We start from the raw sequence: 23,408 nt of genomic DNA on the forward strand, positions 1-23,408 counted from the left end.
TGCTGATCTGAAACTCATGTCTCTAAGCCTATGGTGTAACATAAAAGAAAGCACCATAGCGTAAATGCATCTGTATAACTGAAGGTACTAAGTATATGAGTGAGGTAGGATAAATGCAAAACGGCTTACATAAAAGAGCATGCTAACTGACTGACTAATATGAACGTGAGAGTGTAAACATTCATACATAGTAACTGAGATCGTGAATACGTGATATCTAGATTTGTATGCTAATAAATGATTTACTGATATCTAACATGACTGATACTGAAATTCTGATAACATGGATGACTGTGTCTGACAGTCCTAAATCTTATGGAACCGTCTGAGTTTCGTACTGTAACTGAATTGACTGTATTTGACAGTCCTGGTACTGAAATCTGAAGAACTATCTGAGTTCTTTCACTGAGACTGAGAATGAAATTGTTGAAGGTAGTTATTTAACCGACATGCCCAAATGAGCTATAATAGCAGAGCTAGGGTCCAATCTATGCCCTGATTAAAAGGGTGTCAATACCGCGCCACTGGTAAGGACAAACTATGAGTGATCCTCATTTGGCAGGTACTCTAATGAGAGTGGTGGGACCCTAATATGATATGTTAAGCCACCTCATCTACCCTTAACTGATAGGTATTGATGTCTCAACCTATGCTGGCTACATAGTTTTGGAACACAAAGATGACTGCTAAGAATCACCCCCTCATCTGGCAGTGTGTGTTCCCATCCTTAGGTTCACTCGGTGCTAACTTCTAATCCCATCTAAAGAGACTGAACATGATTTAACTTACTATATATGGCCTTAGTAACTGACTTTCATTGACTGACTGAATAGTACTACTATCTGAGAATTAACTTAGATCATGAGATTTCTGAGATTTCCCGAGTGACATAACTGACTGAGTTCTAGTTATCATGGCTTGACTGAGAGTATCATGATAACATGACATGGCTCTAGGCACACAACTATATTTTTTGGGTAAAAGTACCCCCAGGACTCAATGGAAGGAAACTGACACACATGACTGACTTGATCATAAGAGTAGAGTCCATGATTTACAATATCATAAGTAGGGGATTTCACACTAAGCAAAGTTCTCAACATCTTATACACGGAAAGGAAATGCATACAACATGTATATACTTGCATAGCTTCAATACCGTGCTCAATCCATGTCACAACAACAACACATATCAATAACGTGGAATTCATGTGGAATCATAACGCATAGAGCATAGACTTGTCATTTAAGCACTATTAGATCATGGGATATGAATCCTATCATCCTAGGTATTTTATCAAACACTTTGCATGCATTCTTTTGGATTAGGTGTGTTTAGGAATCTCACCATATTAAAACACCCAAAATTCATGGGTTTCAACTAACAAACACATATACTTCATGAAAACACCTTTAGATATCATCTTGAAACTTAAACAACAAATCATCAACATGTAAATGTTCATATCACAAAAAGATAATCACAAAATAATATTTAAAACTTGATTCCTGGACTCCACAGATGAAAGGAATCCGTGGATGAACACTACGCATACCTTAATGGTTATGAAATTGTTGAAAGATTGGACCTTCAAGTTTGATGGTGTAACCCTAGTTGTTTTTCTCCTATTGTGCTCTTGGATAATGTACTTAAGATGTTAATAGGGTTGTAATATGATTAGGATCTTTAAATTTCGTAAGGTTAAATTTAGGGACGTGTAAGGAGTGTCAAAAGACTTAGTTTCCCTCAAAATAACTCAAAACTAAAGTGTTTTCGTCACTGGAATCCTAAGTATGTGTCGTACACCTTATCGCGTAAGCTAGGGTGTGCACTGCACATCTTATAGCACAAGCTAAGGTATACGTCGTACACCTTATGGCACACTTTAGGGTGTGCGTCGCACAACCTATGGCATACTCATTCCAGTAGCCTTATGCGATTTGTTTGGTGACACACTCCACTTTGCAAAGCCATAACTTCTTCCTCGGGTGTCGAATTTTGGTAAAATTGGTATCGTTGGAAATCTAATTCTATTCTCTACAATTTGGATGGTCTAAATCTGCCAAAATACCACATATGAATTAAGTTATTCTTGTTAAAAGATTACTATTGTGAAATCAAACACTAAAACTTGATGGATTAAAAGCTCTTAGCTTGCCTTGCTCTAAGTGACTCATATGAACATGCTTAACACATTATAAGTTATCTTATCACTAGGATACTCATTGTAAGTCAGTTACTCAAATATGAATCACAGGATAGGACGTTTCATACATATAAACAATGGTTCATTTCCTAGCTTAGAAACATACGTGGTATTATAATATCTCCCCCTTGGGAATATTCATCCTCGAGTGAGACTGACTGAAATGGGGATAGACGATAAACTAGAGTACGTATAAGATATACACTACTGGAACATGATCTCATGACTGACATGACTGATAAACTAAACATATAATACTGGACATGCATATCTGATACATGAGTAACTAATTCATAAATGCATAACTGAGATTTCTGATAGCTGAGTTCTCACAATGAAGATGTGTATGTGATGCATGAATACATAGCTTAACTGACATATGAATCCATGACTGAACATGTAATGGTACATAATACCAAGTCTGTAATGAAATTTTGAATCATGAACTGAATAAGCTTAAGAAAAACCATTACCTTGAGCTGAATCTGAGTTAGGAATGAAGAGGTGAGGATACTTGGTTCGCATATCTACTTCTGCTTCCCAAGTATATCCATCAATAGACTGATTTCTCCAAAGAACTTTGACTAGAGGGACTTCTTTGTTCCTCAATCTACGAATCTGATAGTCTAGGATTTCAACTGGAATTTTCTCATAGTCGAGGATGTTTTGAATATCTATGTTATGAATAGGGAATACGAATGATGGTTCACCTATGCACTTCTTGAGAAAAGAGACATGAAAGACTGGATGACTTGAGGCTAGATCTGAAGGCAACTCGAGCTCATAAGATACTTTGCCAAAGAGACTGAGGATTTTGAAGGAACCAACATATCGGGGACTGAGTTTTCCCTTCTTTCCAATTCTCTTCACTCCCTTTATAGGAGAGATCTTGAGATAAACATGGTCACCAATCTCAAACTCAAGATCTTTTCTGTGCACATCTGCATAGGACTTCTGTCGGCTTTGAGAAGCCCAAAGTTTCTCACTGATCAACTGCACCTTCTCTAAGGCATCGAATACTAAGTCAGGCCCTATGACTGAGGCCTCACTAACTTTGAACCAACCGATTGGAGATCTACACCTTCTATAATAGAGAGCTTCGAATGGAGCCATCTGAATACTGTAATGATAGCTATTGTTGTATTTAAACTCAATCAAAGGGAAGTGGTCATCCCAACTTTCCTGGAAATAAATTGTACACGCCCTTAGCATATCTTCTAGAGTTTGAATGGTCCTTTTTGCCTGACCATCTGTCTGAGGATGAAAAGTTGTACTGAGATGAACTTGGTTACCAATACTATTTTGGAACGCTTTCCAAAACTAAGAGGTAAACTGGGTACCTCTGTCTGAGATAATAGATAATGGAACACCGTGTAATCTGACCAACTCCCTTATGTAGAGTTTGGCATAATCCTCGCCTAAATAAGAGCTACAAACCGGAAGGAAATGAGCTAACTTGGTCAATCTGTCTACTATGACCCACACTGAATCATGATGATGACGAGTTCGAGGTAAACCCATCACGAAATCCACGTTCACTTCTTCCCACTTCCAAGTAGGAATAATGAAATCCTACATAGGACCACTAGGCTTCTAATGCTCTATCTTAACTTGCTGACATGTAGAGCACTTAGCCACAAACTCTGCAATATCTCTCTTTATCCCACTTCACCATCTATACATGGAACACATAGACGATCCTGACAATGGAGGACACCATCTCCCCTTAGGAGAAAACCTCTATTTTCTGATTCTGAACTGACTTTTTCAACTTGACTAGACTGGGATCCCTGTCTTCCTTTTCTTTTACCTCAAAAACTAGAGATGATTTTGAGATACTCTGAACATATTCACCACCCTCTGAAGTATTGACTAAGTGAACGCCTAGTCTGGTAAGCTGATGAACTTCCTAAGATAACTCTTTCTTACTTTCCTCAACATAAGAAACACTACCCATGGATAGCCTACTGATAACATCGGCCACTACATTAGCCTTGCCTTGCCCAGATAATAAAGGACACTCATGTTATAATCTTTCAAGAGCTCTAACCACCTTCTCTAACGAAGATTGAGATCTTTCTGAGAAAATACATACTGAAGACTCTTATGATCTATCAAAACATCTGCATGAGCATCGTAGAGATAATGCCTCCAAATCTTCAAGGAAAATACTACGGCTGCTAACTCAAGATCATGAGTAGGATAATTCTTCTTGTAGGGCTTTAACTGTCTGGAGGAGTGACCTTACCATTATGCATGAGTACACAACCCAAACCCACTTTGGATGCATCACAATAAACTACGAACCCATCTGAACCACCTGGAAGAGCTAGAACTGGAGCTGAGGTGAGTCGAGTCTTCAACTCCTGAAAACTCTTCTCACAAGAATTTGACCACTAAAACTTGACCTTTTTTTGAGTCAATCTGGAGATAGGAGATGCAATAAAAGAAAATCTATCTGTAATAGCTAGCCAAACCCAAGAAACCCCTGATATCTGATATAGAGATAGGGCGAGGCCCATTTTTTACCACTTCAGTCTTCTAAGAATCCACTCTAATGCCATCACTGGAAAAAATATGGCCAAGGAATACTACTGATCTTAGCCAAAATTCACACTTACTAAATTTGGCAAACAACTGATGATCTCTGAGAGTCTGAAGAATAATTTTGAGATGGTCTGAATGATCGCGCTCATTGTGGGAATAGACCAGAATATTATCTATGAAGACTATGACGAACATGTCCAAGTACTTCTTGAACACACGGTTCATCAAGTCCATAAAAGCGGCTGGGGAATTGGTAAGACCAAAGGACATGACTAGAAACTCGAAGTGATCATATCGAGTATAGAAATTTGTATTTAGGATATCGCATTCTCTAACTCTGAGATGATGGTAGCCTGATCTGAGGTCTATCTTGGGGAAATAATTGGAACCCTGAAGTGGTTAAACAAGTCATCTATCCGAGGAAGTGGATACTTGTTCTTGACCGTAACTTTATTAAGATGACGATAATCAATGCACATCCTAAGAGAACCGTCTTTCTTCCCCATGAATAAGACTGGTGCAACCCATGAGAAAATGCTAGGTTTGATAAATCCCCTATCTAAGAGATCCTTTAACTGTTCTTTCAGTTCCTTCAGTTCTACAAGTGCCATTTTGTATGGCAGAATAGAAATAGGCTGAGTGTTTGGAAGAAAATCAATGCAGAAGTCTATTTCTCTTTCGAGAGAAATTCCTAGGAGATCTTCAGGAAACATATATGAATATTCATTTACAATTGGAACTGATTCAAGACTAGGAGTCTCAGAACTAAAACCTTTAACATGAACAAGATGATAAACACATCCCTTAGATATCATTTTCCTTGCCTGAAGGTAGGAAATAAGCTGACCTCTGAAAGAAGATACACTACCCTTTCACTCAAGGGCGGGTTTGTTTGGGAACAGAAACTAGACTATTCTGTTTCTACAGTCGATTGTGGCATAGCACTAATAAAGCCAATCTATACCTAGGATGATATCAAAGTAAGTTATCTCTAATTCAACTAAATCTGCTGAAGTGGCTTTCTAGAATATCATAACCGGACAGTTCCTGTATCCTATTTGGATATGATAGATTTACCCACTGGGGTAGAGACTGAGAAGGGCTCTGCTAACGTTTTGGGATTGACTCTGAAATTGGCTGTTATATAAGGAGTATGAAAAAACAAGGAAGCTCCTATATCTAGCAAAGCATAGACATGAACATGAAAGATCTGTAACATACTAGTAACCATATCAGGAGAATTTTCCTGATCTTTCCGGGTCTAGAGAGCATAAAGATGATTTGGGTATTGCCCACTAGTAGCATTGGAGGTGGCACCCTACTGGTTCGAGCGACCGAAATGAGCTGTGGAATAGTTTTGCTGACCCTGATAACCAGATTGGGGACAATCTCTGAATCTATGACCTGGCTTTCCATAATCGAAACAAACATCACTACCAGCTCTACAAGTACCCTTGTGGTTCTTACCACAAGTCTGACATAGGAGATTAGTTCGGGCACTGTTAACAATGCCCTAAGACTTAGATCCTGGTGCCCTATCTCTATTGCTGTATCTGAATTTTGGCACTGGGGCACTGGCGGATAAAGTAGCATGAACTACTGTCTTAGGACAAAGCTGTGAACGATTTCTTTCTTCTGATTTGGGTTGTGCAAAACTGAAATTGCCTGACCTTGCTCTCTTGTTCTGCCTCTCCCTAGTCCTAATCTTCTGTTCTTCTATTTGTTGAGCATGGGTCATGATCTTGGCTAAAGTCATATCACTATTTAGCATCGCAGGCCTACACTCATTTACCACACTATTATTCACCCCTAACACAAACTTGCTCATTTTAGCCCTATTGTCTGCAACCACATAAGGGGCATATCTAGCTAACTAAGTAAATTTGAGAGAGTACTCTTTAAAAATCATATTTACCTGCCTTAGGTTGATGAACTCTAGAACTTTTGCCTCCCTCAGCTCTTGGGGAAAAAATCTGTCTAAGAAAGCTGTAACAAATTCCTCCTACTCAATAGGACCTACATCCTCTAACCTATCAGACTTCCACTATTTGTACCTAGTGTGAGCTATATCCTGTAACTGGTATGCGAATAACTCGGCACTCTAACAACAAGTAACTCTCATGATGTCTATGACCTTCTGGACTTGGTTAATGAATTCCTGAGGGTCTTCATTAGACTTAGACCCAAAGAAAGATGGAGAGTTCCTTCGGGTGAAGTCCTGAATCCTAGCTGTGGCTGATTTGGCCACTGGATTGGCTGGAATAACTGGTGGCCGTTCATTTTGGGCAGCCACAACTGAGCAAGTGTGGTGAATGCAACCCTAAACTCTGCATGAGAAATATGTTCGCCCAAAGGATCTTCGGCCTGATGAGCTGGCTGGTTTCTTCTCTTTGGAGGCATATCTGAAATAAGAGAAGAACGGATTAGACTGAGAGTTTAACTTTAGATTATACTCACTAGCACAACATGAATACTGAAAGAAGGGGAACTATTCCTAAAACATATTATAGTCTCCTGTACATAAATGTGGCGCGCAACACACCCATGTATAAGAGATGTGGCTTTCAGACTTCCTAGGACTCTATTGAATCTTAGGCTTTGATACCAAGTTTGTAACACCCCGATTTGGTGAACCGAAATGCTACACGGTGCTTATGACCCCGAAGGACCACAAGCTAATCCATGACTGATATCTGTACCCGTGAACTACATAATATACGTGTAAAGTGTGGAAAATATGAACAATAGGCCATAAGGTTAAACTAAATGGAATATCTAATAAATAATAACATCCATATGGTATAACGAATACCCAAAACAACTGAAAGATGAATCTAAAATCTGAAAGCCTCTAAGTACTATCTGAGTAGGGAGTTGAAGGAATATGTCTCCAACTAACTCCGTAAACTTAAATCTAACTAAAATAATAAATAAAATTAAATCATATCGTCCTCGAATGAAGAGGACTCACTGCAACTCTGTATACTGAAATGCGAAAACTACTGCTGATCCAGAACTCGTGTCTCTGAACCTATGGTGTAATATAAAAGAAATTACCATAGAGTAAATGCATCAGTACAACTGAAAGTATTGAGTATACGAGTTAGGTAGGCTAAATGCAAAAGGGTTTACATGCATGTGCAATGCTAACTGACTGACTAATATGAACGTAAGAGTGCAAACATGCATACATAGTAACTGAGATCGTGAATGTGTGATATCTAGATCTGTATGCTAATACATGGTTTACAGATATCTAACTTGACTGATACTGAAATTCTAATAACATGGATGACTGTGTCTGACAGTCCTGAATCTGATGGAACCGTCTGAGTTCTGTACTGTAACTGAATTGACTATATTTGACAGTGCTGGTATTAAAAATTGAAGAACTATCTGAGTTCTTTCACTAAGACCAAGACTGAAACTGTGAGAGGTAATTGTTTAACCGACGTGCCCTAAATATGCTATAATAGCTGAGCCGGGGTCCAATCTGTGCTCTGATTGAAAAGGTATCAATACTGCGCCACTGGTAAGGACAAGCTGTGAGTGACCCTCATCTGGTAGGTACTCTAATGAGAGTGATGGGACCCTAATATGATAGGTTAATCTACCTTATCTACCCTCAACTGACACGTATTGGTGTCTTAACCTATGCTGGCTACATAGTTCTGGAATGCAAAGATGACTGCTAAGAATCACCCCCTCATCTGGCAGTGTGTGTTCCCATTATTAGGTTCACTCGGTGCTAACTTCTAATCCCATCTGGAGATACTGAACATGATTTAACTGACTATACATGGACTGAGTAACTAACTTTTGTTGACTGATGGAATAGTACTACTATCTGAGAATTAACAGAGATCATGAGATTTCTGAGATTTTCTGAGTGACATGACTGACTGAGTTCTAGAGATCATGGATTGACGGACAGTACCATGATAACATGACATGTCTCTAGGCACACAACTATATTTTTTGGGTACAAGTACCCCCAGGACTCGATGGAAGGAAACTGACACACATAACTGACTTGATCATAAGAGTAGAGTCCACGATTTACAATATCATAAGTAGGGGATGTCACACTAAGCAAAGTTCTCAACATCTTATACACAGAAAGAAAATGCATACAACATGTATATACTTGCATAGCTTCAATACCGTGCTCATTCCATGTCACAACAACAACACATATCAATAACGTGGAATTCATGTGGAATCATAAAGCATAGAGCATGGACTTGTCATTTAAGCACTATTAGATCATGGGACATGAATCCTATCATCCTAGGAATTTTATCAGACACTTTGCATGCATTCTTTTGGCTTAGGTTTGTTCATGAGTCTCACCATATTAAACTACCCGAAATTCATGGGTTTCAACTAACAAACACATATACTTCATGAAAACACCTTTAGATATCATCTTAAAACTTAAAGAACAAATCATCAACATGTACATGTTCATATCACAACAAGATAATCAAAAAATAATATTTAAAATATGATTCTTGGACTCCATGGATGAAAGAAATCCATGGATGAACACTACGTATACCTTAATGGTTATGAAATTGTTGAAAGATTGGACCTTCAATCTTGATGGTGCAACCCTAGTTGTTTTTCTCCTATTGTGCTCTTGGATAATGAACTTAACATGTTAATAGGGTTGTAATGTGATTAGGAGCTGTAAATTCCATAAGGTTAAATTTAGGGACGTGTAAGGAGTGTAAAAATACTTAGTTTCCTTCAAAATAACTCAAAAACGAAGTGTTTCATCACTGGAATCCTAAGTATGTGCGCACACCTTACGCGTAAGTTAGGGTGTGTGCCGCACATCTTATGGAACAAGCTAAGGTATGTGTCGCACACCTTATGGAACACTTTAGGGTGTGCGTCGCACAACCTATGGCATACCCATCCTAGTAGCCTTATGTGATTTGTTAGGCGACGCACTCCACTTTGCAAAGCCATAACTTCTTGCTCGGGTGTTGGATTTTGATAAAATTCGTATCGTTGGAAATCTACTTCGATTCTCTATAATTTTATGGTTTAAATCTACCAAAATACCATATATAAATCAAGTTATTCTTGTTTAAATATTACTCTTGCAAAATCAAATACTAAAACTTGATGGATTCAAAAGCTCTTAGATTGCCTTACTCTTAGTGACTTATATGAACGTGCTTAACACATCATAAGCTATCTTATCACTAGGATACTTATTGTAAGTCAGATACTCAAATATGAATCACAGGATAGGAGGTTTCATACATAGGAACAATGGTTCATTTCCTAGCTTAGAAACATACGGGGTATTATAGAATAAATACCAGAAATTATGGATTTGTTCAGATCACATTTTAAATTAAAGCAACAAATATTAAAATTATTAACCAATACTACAAGAGAATTTGTCTCAAATTCCTTATTTTCTTCAAAACTAAAAAGGCTATAAATTTGTACCTATGAAAGAAGAAAAGGAACGATGATGAATTTGAAGTTGTTGTGGCCAGAGAGCAAGGTTGTTACGTCGATTGAAGGTTGAAGAATTCAATTTGTTGTGGCTAGAGAGTAAGGCTGTCACGTCGATTAAAGGTTGAAGTCGGAAAGGAACTCGAAGCCCAACTATTTATTGTCAGATGTTAAAGTCACCAAGGATTGAAAGGAGAAATTTGCAGAACTGTTGGTTGGGAGAGAGTTGAAAGAAGGTGTCGATCGAGAGAGAGAGGAGAGAGACTGGTTGATATGGATTGAAGAGGGGTGTGGGTTGGGTTAATTTGTATTTTTAAAAAGATTTGAAAGTTTTGAAAATATTAATCAAGTCCACAATTAACTTAATCAAGTTTTCTAATAATGTTTGACCCTTTAAATTGATCAATGTCACCAATCCTTCATTCAAGACTTAAAAGACACCTTTCCTTCAATTTTTTCTAGATACAGAGTTGAATAAGCACAAAAGAAGAAACAGTCAAACCAAATAGGTAATTTTCTGCATCTCTAGTTCTATGCTAGAAAACCCTATTCATTAACTATATTGCCTTATACCTTAAGTTAAAGGGTATCACTCAAATGGATAATCATTTTATTTTAGTCTTAGAGAGTTTTAGTCATTGTTAGTGTTCAATATTTATATTAGAATCTAGTTAGTTAAATTTGTGATAGGAAGCCTCATTTTAGGAGGTGGACATTTATTATAAAAATAAATTTATTTTCAACACTTAAACTCACAACCTTCAAATCAATGAAAAAATGAGCCCTTTGTTGTTGGTTACTCATCGTTAATTAGTTTTGTTTTGTTTTGGAAATGGTGTACAAACCACCACTTTATCTCCATTCTATTTTTTTTTATCTTCTTTCTAAATACGTTTGATTTAAATTAGCTATCCAATTTCACAAATCAAAAGTTTCTTATTACTTTTTTTTTAATATTATCCTCAGTATTAAATGACTAAAGAAGAAAGTAATAGTTAAAAATTAGAGTTTCGAGACATTATTAGTAGAGTGAAATTTGTAAAATAACCTTCTAATTAATATTTTCTCAAGTCAAAAAGGATCAAACAAAATGAAACGAAGGGAGTTTTATATGATATCCACCTTGTTGAAATGATTTGTGTTGTTAGTTTCTCGAGTAACTTTTAAGAAGAATATAAAAATTATAAGGATTTGAAATTATCACTTTATCACATTCGTATGATAGTACATGTTTCAATTTTTCTTAAGGAGTTCTCTTTTTTTTTTCTCCTTTTTGCAAAGAAATGTCTAATACTCCTCAAAACTGCTATTAATTTGGGATGATATAAAAATAAAAGGGCCAAATACATATGTTGACCCTTTAAATTTGTTCAAATTTTTCATTTAAATACGTATACTAAGGTTTATACCTATTGAATACTTGAATTATGTTAAAAATGTGCCTATTGGACGTATTTTTGACAATCATGATGTTTAAATGCATATTTTCACTCACTTGACATGAAAATGGTGGTCAAATGATATTCAGCCGAGTTTTTTTTGTTGTTGTTCGTACTTCAAAAGAAGTTCATAATTTAAATTATGAATTCATATTGTGACTACAAGTTAATGCTACATAAAAAAAGCATACATAAATATTGTGAGACGAATGATAGTAATTATAATAACAACATACTCAGTGAATAAAAGAGGTTATGTGATTTCCATTAATTAAATTGTTATGTGTATCCTTCCTATTCTTTATAGATCAAATTTGTTTCTTTTGTAAAGAAGTGTCTAAATATGCTTCCTCAAACTGCCATTAATTTGGGATGATATTAGAAAAAGAGGATTGAATACATATGCTAACCCTTTAAATTTGCTGATTTTTTTCATTTAAATATCTATACTAAGTTTTATAACAATAATACCTACATCTATGAATTGAAATTTAAAAGAATATATCTTATTGTAGGAATTAGAGTTGAAGAAAGAGGGATGTCATACTCCACTGAAATTCCACTGCTTCTTTCAACTGAAAAAGATGAGGTCTCTCTACTCTCTCTCTCTCAACTATAAAAGTAATTAATTTTAGTTTTTTGTTTTACCAGCCCACTTTTTTTTGACAATTATATTGGGTTCAGTCAGTCTAAAAATTTTCTTACAAGGTATAATACTATCTATTTTGAATTAAACTCACATGATTTTCTTCTCAAACTCTTTCATTTAATACCTCTTTCATTTTAAAAGACTTAAAGAATACAAGAAACAATAGATATTGATTATAAATCAATCAGTTTCATTGACAAGAAAGAGATTGCATAGAAGCAAATTAGGGAATAAGAAGAAAATGGTGGGTGGAAGGCCAAGAAGGCTTTTCTATTTTAAATATAAAAATATACTTATAACAATAGTAATTTATTAGTATATTCCACAAAGTAAGGTTTGGGAGGGTAAAATATACGCCGTCCATATTACTATCTCAAATAAAGTAGAGAGGTTGTTTCCGATAGACCCCCAATCATGAAATATAACAGTATAACAAACAAAAAAAATATAAAAGCATACAAAAAATTATAACACACTGCTAGATAATAAAGGAAACAAGACACTCACAAGGTAATACTATAAATTATTTATTCAAAATCATATACATCACTGAAACACCACGAACAAGAAACTCTAGATGCAAAACAAACCAAGCACTCATCCCTACTATCACTATAAAACTCCTACCCGCTAACCATCTATCCTAATCCAAGTCCTCCACACCTTCCTAGAAAGGTTCATGTCCTCCGTAAGTTGTAACTGCTCCAAATTATGCCTAATCACTTTCCTTCAATATTTTTTTGGCCTACCTCTACCCCACCTAAAATCATTCATATCTAGTCTCTCATACCTCCATACTAGAGCATTCATAAACCTCCTCATCACATGCCCGATCCATCGCATCCTCTCTTCCCACATCTTGTCCTCCACCGAAGGAACTCCCACCTTCTCTCGATAATCTTATTTCTAATCCTATCTCTCCTAGTGAGTCCACTATCCATCACAACATCATCATTTCCACCACTTTCAATTTTTGGATATGAGAGTTCTTAACTGGATAACACTCTACTTCATACAATATAGTCGTCCGGACTGCCATTTTGTAGAACTTACCTTTAAGTTTAGGAGACACCTTCTTATTGCACAAGACTCCCGAAGCGAGCCTTCATTTCAACCACCCTGCACCAATATGGTGCGTGACATCCTTGTCAATCTCACTATTTTCCTGAATTATAAACCCAAGATACTTGAAACTTTTCTTATTCTGAATGATCTGGGAATCCAACTTCACTACCATGTCAGCCTCATGAGACAAATAACTAAATTTATATTCCAAGTACTCTATCTTCGTCCTGCTCAATCTAAACCTTATAGACTCAAGAGTTTGTATCCAAACCTCTAACTTATTATTAACTCCTCTTCAAGTCTCATCAATCAGTACAACATCATTAGCAAATAACATACACCAAGGCACCTCTTCTTGATCAGTCACGTTAGAACATTCATCACCAAGACAAAATAGCTCTGAATCTCCGCTTGCTGTCCTCACATGGGAAAATCGACATACATGTCCTGAATTGACCTAGTATACACTACGGGCACCGCTCTAGCCTCCAAGAAGCTCCACAGAATCTCTCTGGGACTTTGTCATATGGCTTCTCTAGATTAATAAACACCATGTGCAAGTACTTCTCTCTCCCCAAACAGCTCTAATAATTTCCTCACTAGGTGAATGACCTCAGTACTCGAGCGATCTAGCATAAAACTGAAGTGATTCCTGTCCTTGGCAAGCCAATAAAACTTTTTGTCCCTGTTTTTCTTCTCTAACGTTGCATACAAGCTCTCGAAAGGTGTTGCCTTAGCCGCTGCTACCTCTAACTTAGCCTCTCTCCTAGCTGACTTATATCCTCTGTCTTCGTATGTTTCTCTTTGTCATCCTTGCTCTTAACCAACTTTGCATAAGCCACTTTCTTAGTCTCCACATTTCTTTTAACTCCTTCATCCCACCATCAGTCCCCCCGATGCTTGTCTGAGCGGCCTCTTGAGACACCCAACACCTCTCTAGCAGTCTCTCTAATGCAACTAGGGATCGTTTCCCATGTACTATCCACATCCCCTCTACTCTCATAAGCCCCTAAAGTTAAGACCAAATTTGTGTATCTGTCTATATATTTATCCTCCTTTATAAAACATATTCCCTTTTTAGCAATTTGTTTGTATGATTTTGACTTGACTTGGAGTTTAAGAAAGGGAAGAAAACTTTTCAATCTTGTGATATATATATATATATATATATATATATATAATGTACCAAAATATTTTTAAATTTTATGATCTTAAACATGTCATGTGGAAAGTTAAAATTAAATAGTTACCCAAAAAAGTAACGTCTTTTAAACTGACTAAAAAGAAAAATGAGACGAATAAATTAAAACAGCTGGAGTACATTTTCACTATGTCGGACATTTTTTATCCCATAACACTACCGTCCGATTTGATTACATATGTAAACAAAATAATGAGGTATTAAAAGAACAAACAAAATAAACGTTTTAAAATGTAACTCTAGATCTTTTCCATTACATACAGATAGAAGAAGGGAGGGAAGTGGATCATTTAAGTGGGATAAATGAAACAAATGGACAAGATTCATCAGGGTCACAACCAAGGGAAATTGGATAACTCGTCTATTAAATCGTGTACGATATTCAAAGTAAATGTGGGGCTGCGTGAATCAAATCCAGGTGCTTATACACCAAAGATGGTCTCTATTGGTCTTTACCATAGGAAAAATCCTAAACTTCGTCCAATAGAAAAGTACAAAGTATTATACCTACAAAGGTTTCTTAAACGACAAGAGGGGCTTGATCTGGAAAGTTGCATCAATATAATGAATTGGAGGAATTGAAGGAGGAAGCACTAAAATGTTATGATGATATAGAAGACCTCAAGAAAGACATGAGTCACACTGATCAATTCTTGCAAATGTTATTTGCTTTATGGTTGTTTTGTGGTTGAGTTTATTCGAGAGCTACATAAAAAGTATCCTCAAGAAGAAGAAAAATTATCGATACTAGTGTTGGTTACATATTTGATCAAGTGACTTGAGACTTGATTTTACTAGAAAATCAACTTCCCTTCTTTGTCCCCAACAAGCTTCATCACATGACAACGAAAGATGATGAATTACCATTTGCAATGATGGTGAAATGTTGCTTTCCTATTAATGACTCCTCCAGAACTCCTAGAAATATGTAATAAAGCTAATGCAGGATAAATCAAACATTTACTTCATCTAATACACATGTCATGGCCGGGGGATACTAACACAAATGCAACATATTCCTGGAGAATCTTATGTTGCAATCGTTTGCAAATAATTTGGTCAAAAGAGAAGAAGAAGAAGAAGGGCAATAAGATGAATAAGGTCGTCATTGTCAAGAATGGACCTTGAGTCTAACTCAACCTCAAAATCTAGTTCAAGAGGGGAGGATTGCCCAAGTCCATATAAGCAAACCACCAGTCCATTCTCCAACCAATGTGGGACTTTTACATCCAATTGGACGGACATTTGAAGGACATGAAACAATATCCCATGTGTTATTTTCTTTGAGAGCCAAAAGTTCTTCCTCTATTGCCTTCTGCCAACATTCATGCTTAGAAGCTTGTGAGTAACAAGTTGGAAAAGAAATGGTGCATAAAGTAGATGAAAATCCATACCAATTAGGAGTAAGAGATACTCTCGTAGATCATCGAGTGGGCTCAAGAGGAGCAGGCCTTGAAGAATTCGTACACAAATCCGAGTTTGAAACTCTTAGAAGAAGAAGAAGGAGGAGGAGGAGGAGGAGAAGAAGAAGAAGAAGAGGAGGAGCAGGAGATGACTCAATATGAGTAGGAAAAAAATACTGATTCTCAAAGAAAACAACATTTCTAGAAACATGAAATTTATTAGAACATGGATCATAACAGAGAAAACCTTTCTGTGAAGTATTATAACCCATAAAAACACATTTAGTAGACTGAAAAAAAGTTTATTACGCTGAGAAGGAGGAAGAAGCACAAAATAAATACAACCAAATGTATGAAAATTATCAAAGCTTGGATTTTTGTGATAAAGATAAAAATATGGAGACTCAAGATTTAACACTTTAGATGGCAGCCTGTTAATTAAATAGACAGCAGTAGACAAAGCTTCAACCCAATATTTTGATGGGACAGAGGACTCAATCAATAAAGTACGAGTGACATCTAAAAGATGATGATTTTTACACTCAGCGTCCCCATTTTGTTGTGGTGTATATAGACAAGAGCGTTGTAAGACAATTCCTTTGTCAAGAAATTTTTTTTGAATTCATTTGACATATATTCTCCACCAGACTCAGATCTTAATAATTTGATACAAGTAGAAAATTGAGTCTCAATGTAAGCTAAAAATATTTTGAACATGGAAAATACTTCAGATTTGGTACGAAGAAAATACACCCATGTAAATCGACTATAATCATCTATGAATATCACAAAGTACTTGAAATGAGAATGAGAAACAGTTGGTGAAATACCCCAAACATCACTATGAACAACATCAAAGCACTTTGTAGCACGACTACCCAAATTAGGAAAAGGAAGAATTTTACGTTTGCTTAATTTACAAGTAGAACAATCAAATGAAGCAGGGGAAAATTGATTTTTACTTCCTAATAAACCAGAATTTGATAAATGAGACAACACAATAGAATTTGGATTTCCTAGACGCTTATGTCAAAGCTCAATCTTATTATCCATAGAAGTACAACCAAAAGATATAATAGGAGGAATGGAAAATTGTATAGGAAACAATCTTCCAACTTTAGGCTCCTTCGCGATTATCGTTCCCGACACCTGATTCTACACAAGACAACCATTACGAGAAAAAATTGCATCACAATTGTCATCAACCAATTGTCCAACTGAAATAAGACTAGTTGAGATCTTCGGTGAAACAAAAGCATTCTTGAAAGTTGGAGCAATATCGCCAACCTTGGTAATGGGTAAATTGCTACCATTAGCAACTTGCATTTATGATGAACCTTGATACTTATGAACATTTTTAGAATGCTTATTGAGTTGGTCATATGATTAGAAACACTAGAATCAACAATCCAAAAATTAGATTTAACATCAATACCTTGTAATCCCAATGTTGAAAAGGCTGATACGATCATTTGTTGTACCATTTCAGGAGTAAGAACTTATCCTGAAGGTCCTGAAGATGAGTTCTCAAGAGTGGAACCATTTATTGCTGCATGAAAATTATTTACCTTACGATTCTGGGGGCGTGTGGGACACTCTTTGATAATGTGTCCTTGTTGTTTACAATAATTACAGAACTTCTTACCACAATTTCTAGCAATATGACCATATTGCTTGCAATTGTAGCATTGAGTTCTATTCATATCCCTATTCATACCTTTACCTTGAGCAGCAAATGCAACAGCGACATCATTTCCTCTTCTGAAAGCATTTTGTGTGACATAACGCTGCTCTTCACGAAGCAATTCCCTAAAACAAACATTCAGGGAGGGAGACGAGACGAGTCACGATTCATTAAGTTAGAGCGAACACTCTCAAACTCAGAGCGTAACTTCATCAAAAATTAATCTCGCTTGCTTTACTCATGAACTTGCGGAATTACAGAGAGAGATTCGGAAGTTATTTTGGCATAAACAATATCTGTAAATTCAGCCCATAAGTTCAGAAATCTAGAATAATAATCCTGAATAGAAAGACCTCCTTGAGAGTATTTAGCAATTTCATACTCTAAGTGAAAGCATCGGGCACTATTATCTTGGTTGTAAACCTTTTGTAAATAATCCCACATGGCGTTAGCTATCTTGTAAGGCCTGAGATTAGAAACAATAAGAGGGTCAATTGACCCTAAAAGCCATGTCATCATCCGAGCATATTTAATCTTCCATTCACCTAACTTTGTAGGATCAGTAGGAGCAGGATTGGCTCCATCTATATGGACCCATAGTTCTTTTCTGGTGACAAATAACTGAAACTGAAACTCCTATGAAGAAAAATTCTTTCCAGTGAAACGAACACTGAATGATTCAAACTGATATGAACTCACAATTATGAAAACTAGAAACACTAACTCAGAAAGAACAACCAAAATGACCAAGATCAAAGTCCTAGGTTTTAAATGTCGAGGAACAATCAACAAAAATTGAAATTTTCAAAATAAATTTTGAAAGAAACCACAAATGAACTCTATGAAGCAAGACAACCAAGAGAAGGCTTTGATACCATGTCAAGAATGGACCTTGAGCCTAACTCAACCTCAAAAGCTAGCTCAAGAGGGGAGGATTCCCCAAGTCCATATAAGCAAACCACCAGTCCATTCCCCAACCAATGTGGGACTTTTACCCACTCTAACAGTCATACCAAATGCAACACAGCTTTCTGAAGCTAAGCGCAGCTTCAAAAGCTTCGAAAATATATATAGATCATATGACGAAGATGATATTGGGGATACAAGTTTATTTGATATAAAGTACGAGAATGGACTGTTGAAAATCCTTTGTCTTAGAGTATTTGATAGTATTGAGTCAAATCTGAGAAATCTCATTGCTTTTGAGCAACAATCTAATATGCATCATAGATATTTAAGTGATTATGCTACTTTCATGGATCAGCTTATTGAGTCAGACAACGATGTGAATTTGCTTCGCCAAAAAGGAATCATAATTGACGGGTTAGGAGAGAACAAAGAAGTGACTAGATTCTTTAACAAAATTGGAAAAGGGGTCAGCACTTCAGCCGGCTTTTATGACAAACAAGGATACAGAAAAATAATTGAACATTGTGAAAGACCATGGAACAGAATGAAGGCAAATTTGATACACAATTATTTTAGTTGTCCTTGGGTAGGAGCTTCAACTCTCGCAGCCATCGTTCTCCTAATAATTGTGTTAATTGTATAAGATAGGTTGTTTGAATATCTAGTGTCTCCTCATAACTCCATGCATGTAATTGCATGTGTGTTAGACGAGTTTTTCGTTTATTCTATTTTAACCCCTTTTGTATTGGGTTTTGTTGTTATTATTGGACGAATTAATATCTTTTTTCCTCACAAATGCAGTGGTGAAATATGAGTGATTGCAACACTTACTATTGTCCAGTAATCTAGAACGATTGGTTGAAAAGGACGTGGGATATAATCCAGTAATAGCTACTGCATCTTCAGGATCACTTTTCCCTATTTTATTCCTTAATAAGCATTGCAATCGCTCATTTTAAAGAGAGAATGAAAACACTTGCACCATTACCGGCCGTTAACTATATCTTACAAAATCAATTTCATACAAAATATTACCACCCCAAAAGAAATTCACTCTTAATTACCCTCATTCATTTTGATTAGTATGGATACAATTAAAAACAATTAATACAAGAAACAAGTATCTAATCAAGATGAAAAGAGGATGAAGCTTAAACTACTAAAAAAGCAAGTTATTTTAGAAAAGCAAAACAAAAATAAAAATTAAAGGAGTTGTAAATTGCTGCCCGCTGGGCACTAAGCAACTTGTAAGCCGCTGGGCACCTAGTAACTTACAAGTCGCTATGCCTATAGCAATTTATTTAAAATAGTTGAACGGGCAACTAGAAACATATATAGCAGCTACTCGACGATCTTACACCTCTTTGGCACTTGAGCAAAAACAACTACTGAACTTGAAATACATGTCACTTGGACATAATAAAACAACTCAACATGTGTATCCATGAATGTACTTTCGCTAGATTAGTCAGATTAATACAAGACAAATCTTTCATATTATCAACCTTACACGTTATAAACTGTTTTGGCTTGACAGAGGTCCAAGTCTGAAGGGTGCTATCCATTGCAACTCTTAATCATCTTCCCATTCAAGTGGAAGACCACAAGGTAAAAATATTTTCTGCACAGAATCATCACGGAATTCTGAGTAATTGTAGAAGACCAAAATCAAGGATGCATCCTCACAAATATCATATAGAGATGCATTACTTTAGTTTTTTCTCTGTTATGAAATGGCAAATTAGCAAGAACATTGGCAAATTGTTTTATTCTTTCCTTGGGAAAGTGGCAACAAATTTGAATTTCTGTCTTCTACGTGTTCTAAGGCTTTCATCAATACTGAAATATTCATGAAGTTGTTGGTTCTTCCGATCTTTTTGCTACAAAGTAATAAACTACAATTGATAGAAATTTAAAATATCTAAAGAAAAAAATTAATTTATTATATATTTCAAAGAAATATGTAAAAACACTATAAATCACAATAATTAATAATTTAAAATTTTTTAAAAATATATAAAATATTTAGTTGACTCTCGAAATTACATCGGTGCCACTTAAAATTGGAATGGGCGAAAAAGTATTATAAATAGAATAAATAAAAAGTTAAATTATGTTCAAAATATAATTGACTATCAATGCCACAAAAGTTTGGATAAGGAGAGTAACATATATTATTTGAAAATTATTATTATAAATTACAATAGTTAACAATTTAAAATATCTAAAAACATATTAAAAATATGGGATCTTTCATAAATAGCGATACTTTGCTCTAAATCCCCCTTCCATAGCCACATTTTACATCATTACCATTTATAGTCGTTGTATTCGATTCTCAGTTTTTGTATTCATTTTTACTCAGTGGTCTGTATTCATAAAATACATAAATATACTACATATTTAGTCTCTCCAAAAACACTACCATTATTTATTTATTTTTATTTTTTTATATTTTTTCGTATTTTTCCCATTTTTTCTACCTTTTTTTTCTATTTTTTCTTATTTTTATTTTTTTCACTTCTTTCTTTTTTTTTTTTTTTGACTTTTTTCTCTTTCTAATCTCAAGCTTCTATTTCTCTTTCTTCTTTTCTTTTCTTTTTTGTTTTTTGTTTTTTGGTTTCTTTTTTGTACTTATTTTCTTTATCATTTTTTTGGTTCTATTTTATATTTTTTTGTATTTTTGAAAAATATGACAAGTCATGGGTGATAATGTAAATACCATAATTATTTATTGCATTTGTAGTCACACCGTCATTTATATTTTTGTATTCATTGATACAACTGTATTTGTATTTTAAAGTTTGCGCTTGTATTTATATTTTATAGTTCACATTTATATTTGTATTTTATAGTTCACATTTATATTTGTATTTTATAGTTCACACTTGTATTTGTATTTGTTAGTTTGCACCATCATTTATATTTTACATAATTCGCGCATGTATTTTAAAGAACTGTTCTGTATTTGTATTTTATGATTGACTACATATTATATTGGATTATATTTATATTATATTTGGATTATACTTGTATTTGTAATCTATTTTCGTCGCCACCTTTTTATTTTTAAAGAATTATTTAGTATTTGTATTTGTAAACTTATTGCATATTGTATTTAGCCTTGACTATATATAATTTATTATTTTTATTTGTATACAAACAAGTAAATGCATTAATTGTATTTTCTTGATTCTAAAATATATAAGTATGTAATGTATCATTTGATATAAATGTACCGTTTTGTATTTGTATATCAAAATTATCTTTCATATTTGTAAACGAAAAAATATCACTAGATATAAATACAAAATGAAACAAATGATTTTACAAATACAAATAAAATATGTATTTGTATCTATTGTATTTATATAAAAATTTGAATTGTATTTATTTGTATCAATAAATATAACTCATATCAATAAATGCAAACAAGTATTCAAAGAAAGAAAATCAATCGTTCCTTGTCAATAATTAAAATTTACAAATGATAGTTCACATTTGTATTGTATGTTATAATTCACATTTATATTTGTATTTTATAGTTTGCACTTGTATTTGTATGTTATAATTTGCATTTGTATTTCTATTTTATAGTTCACTCTTGTATTTGTGTTTTCTAGTTTGCATAAATGAAAAGAATGAGAAAAAATGAAAAGAAAAAAAAAGGAAAAGAAGAAGGAGAAAAAATATATAAAAAAAAAAAAGGAGAGTAATATAAAATATATAAAAAAATACAAAAAAGGGGAAAAAAGAGGAGGAAAAGTGAAAAGAAAAAAAATAGAAAGAGAAAACAACAAAAAGAGGGAAAAAAAGAGAATAATAGAAAATAGAAAAAGAGAGAAAATACGTGAGAGAGACTATGAATTGTAATTTGGAATAATTAATAAGTAAGAGAGGGATATGAATTGTATTTAGTTGAAACATTGCAAGACCCCGCAAAGTCCTCTTGCAGTCTGAGCCCTAAAGCGTAACAAGTGAAGTCTAAATCTGGCCCTAAAAGATTTTTGAAGTGATTTGCCAAGTGAGAAATATTTTAAAACATGTAGAATTTTCCTAATATCGACCTTTTGTCATGTAGAGAATTGAATAAGATTTCATTCGATACCAAATTCGCTCAAATCCAACACTCGGGCGAACAGTTAGAGCCATTTTAGTGAGACAGTGTGCCACTTGACACTTTAGCGCGTCACAGAGCCAGCTAAAATGGCAATTGTTAAATTTCAGTGAGCCTCCACGATTTCACCATGTTGCGGTGTCGTTCAAGTTCATAACCAGGGTGGCAACGCAATTTCCACCGCATCACGCCATCAGGCAGTTTCCCAATTGTCCACTTTCCAGTAAACTGGCGCGATTATGGTGCGTCGCGCCAACATGTAAATTTAGGATTTCATTCTGGTTCCATTATTTAAATTTTAGGGACCATTTTGTAATTTCCCTAAGAGCCCCAATCAGTCTATACATAGGATTTAAACCCCCAATAGCCAAAGTTGCTCATCTATTTTCATTATTTCATCAAGAACAAAATACTTTCTCTCAAAGATAGAAAACCCTAGCCCCCAAGTTTCAAAAGCAATCTCAAGAATCCTTCCAAGAGTCTTCAAGAACATCAAGAATCTAGATTTTCAGGTATGCGGATGTTGATTCTTGAGTTCCTTTCACCCAAGAAGTTCAAGAATCCTTTTCTAAATTCAAGATTTATATATTTATGAGATTGTCATGATTTTTGTAAATAGAAGTTGAAGTTCATGTTGTTGATGAGTGTTAATTCATGAATGTATCCATGATAAATAAGTATAGGATCTTCTTTATAACCAAAGCATGCT

At 35.0% G+C, this 23,408-nt stretch overlaps 1 pseudogene; it reads left to right on the forward strand.

Annotated features, from left to right (window-relative positions):
• The window catches only part of LOC107871640, a 69,400-nt pseudogene extending 50,175 nt beyond the window's left edge, over nt 1–19,225 (forward strand).
• The last annotated feature ends 4,183 nt before the right edge of the window (nt 19,226–23,408 follow it).

The sequence above is a fragment of the Capsicum annuum genome, chromosome 5 (assembly GCF_002878395.1).
Source record: "Capsicum annuum cultivar UCD-10X-F1 chromosome 5, UCD10Xv1.1, whole genome shotgun sequence".
In the NCBI taxonomy this organism is placed as follows: Eukaryota; Viridiplantae; Streptophyta; class Magnoliopsida; order Solanales; family Solanaceae; genus Capsicum; species Capsicum annuum.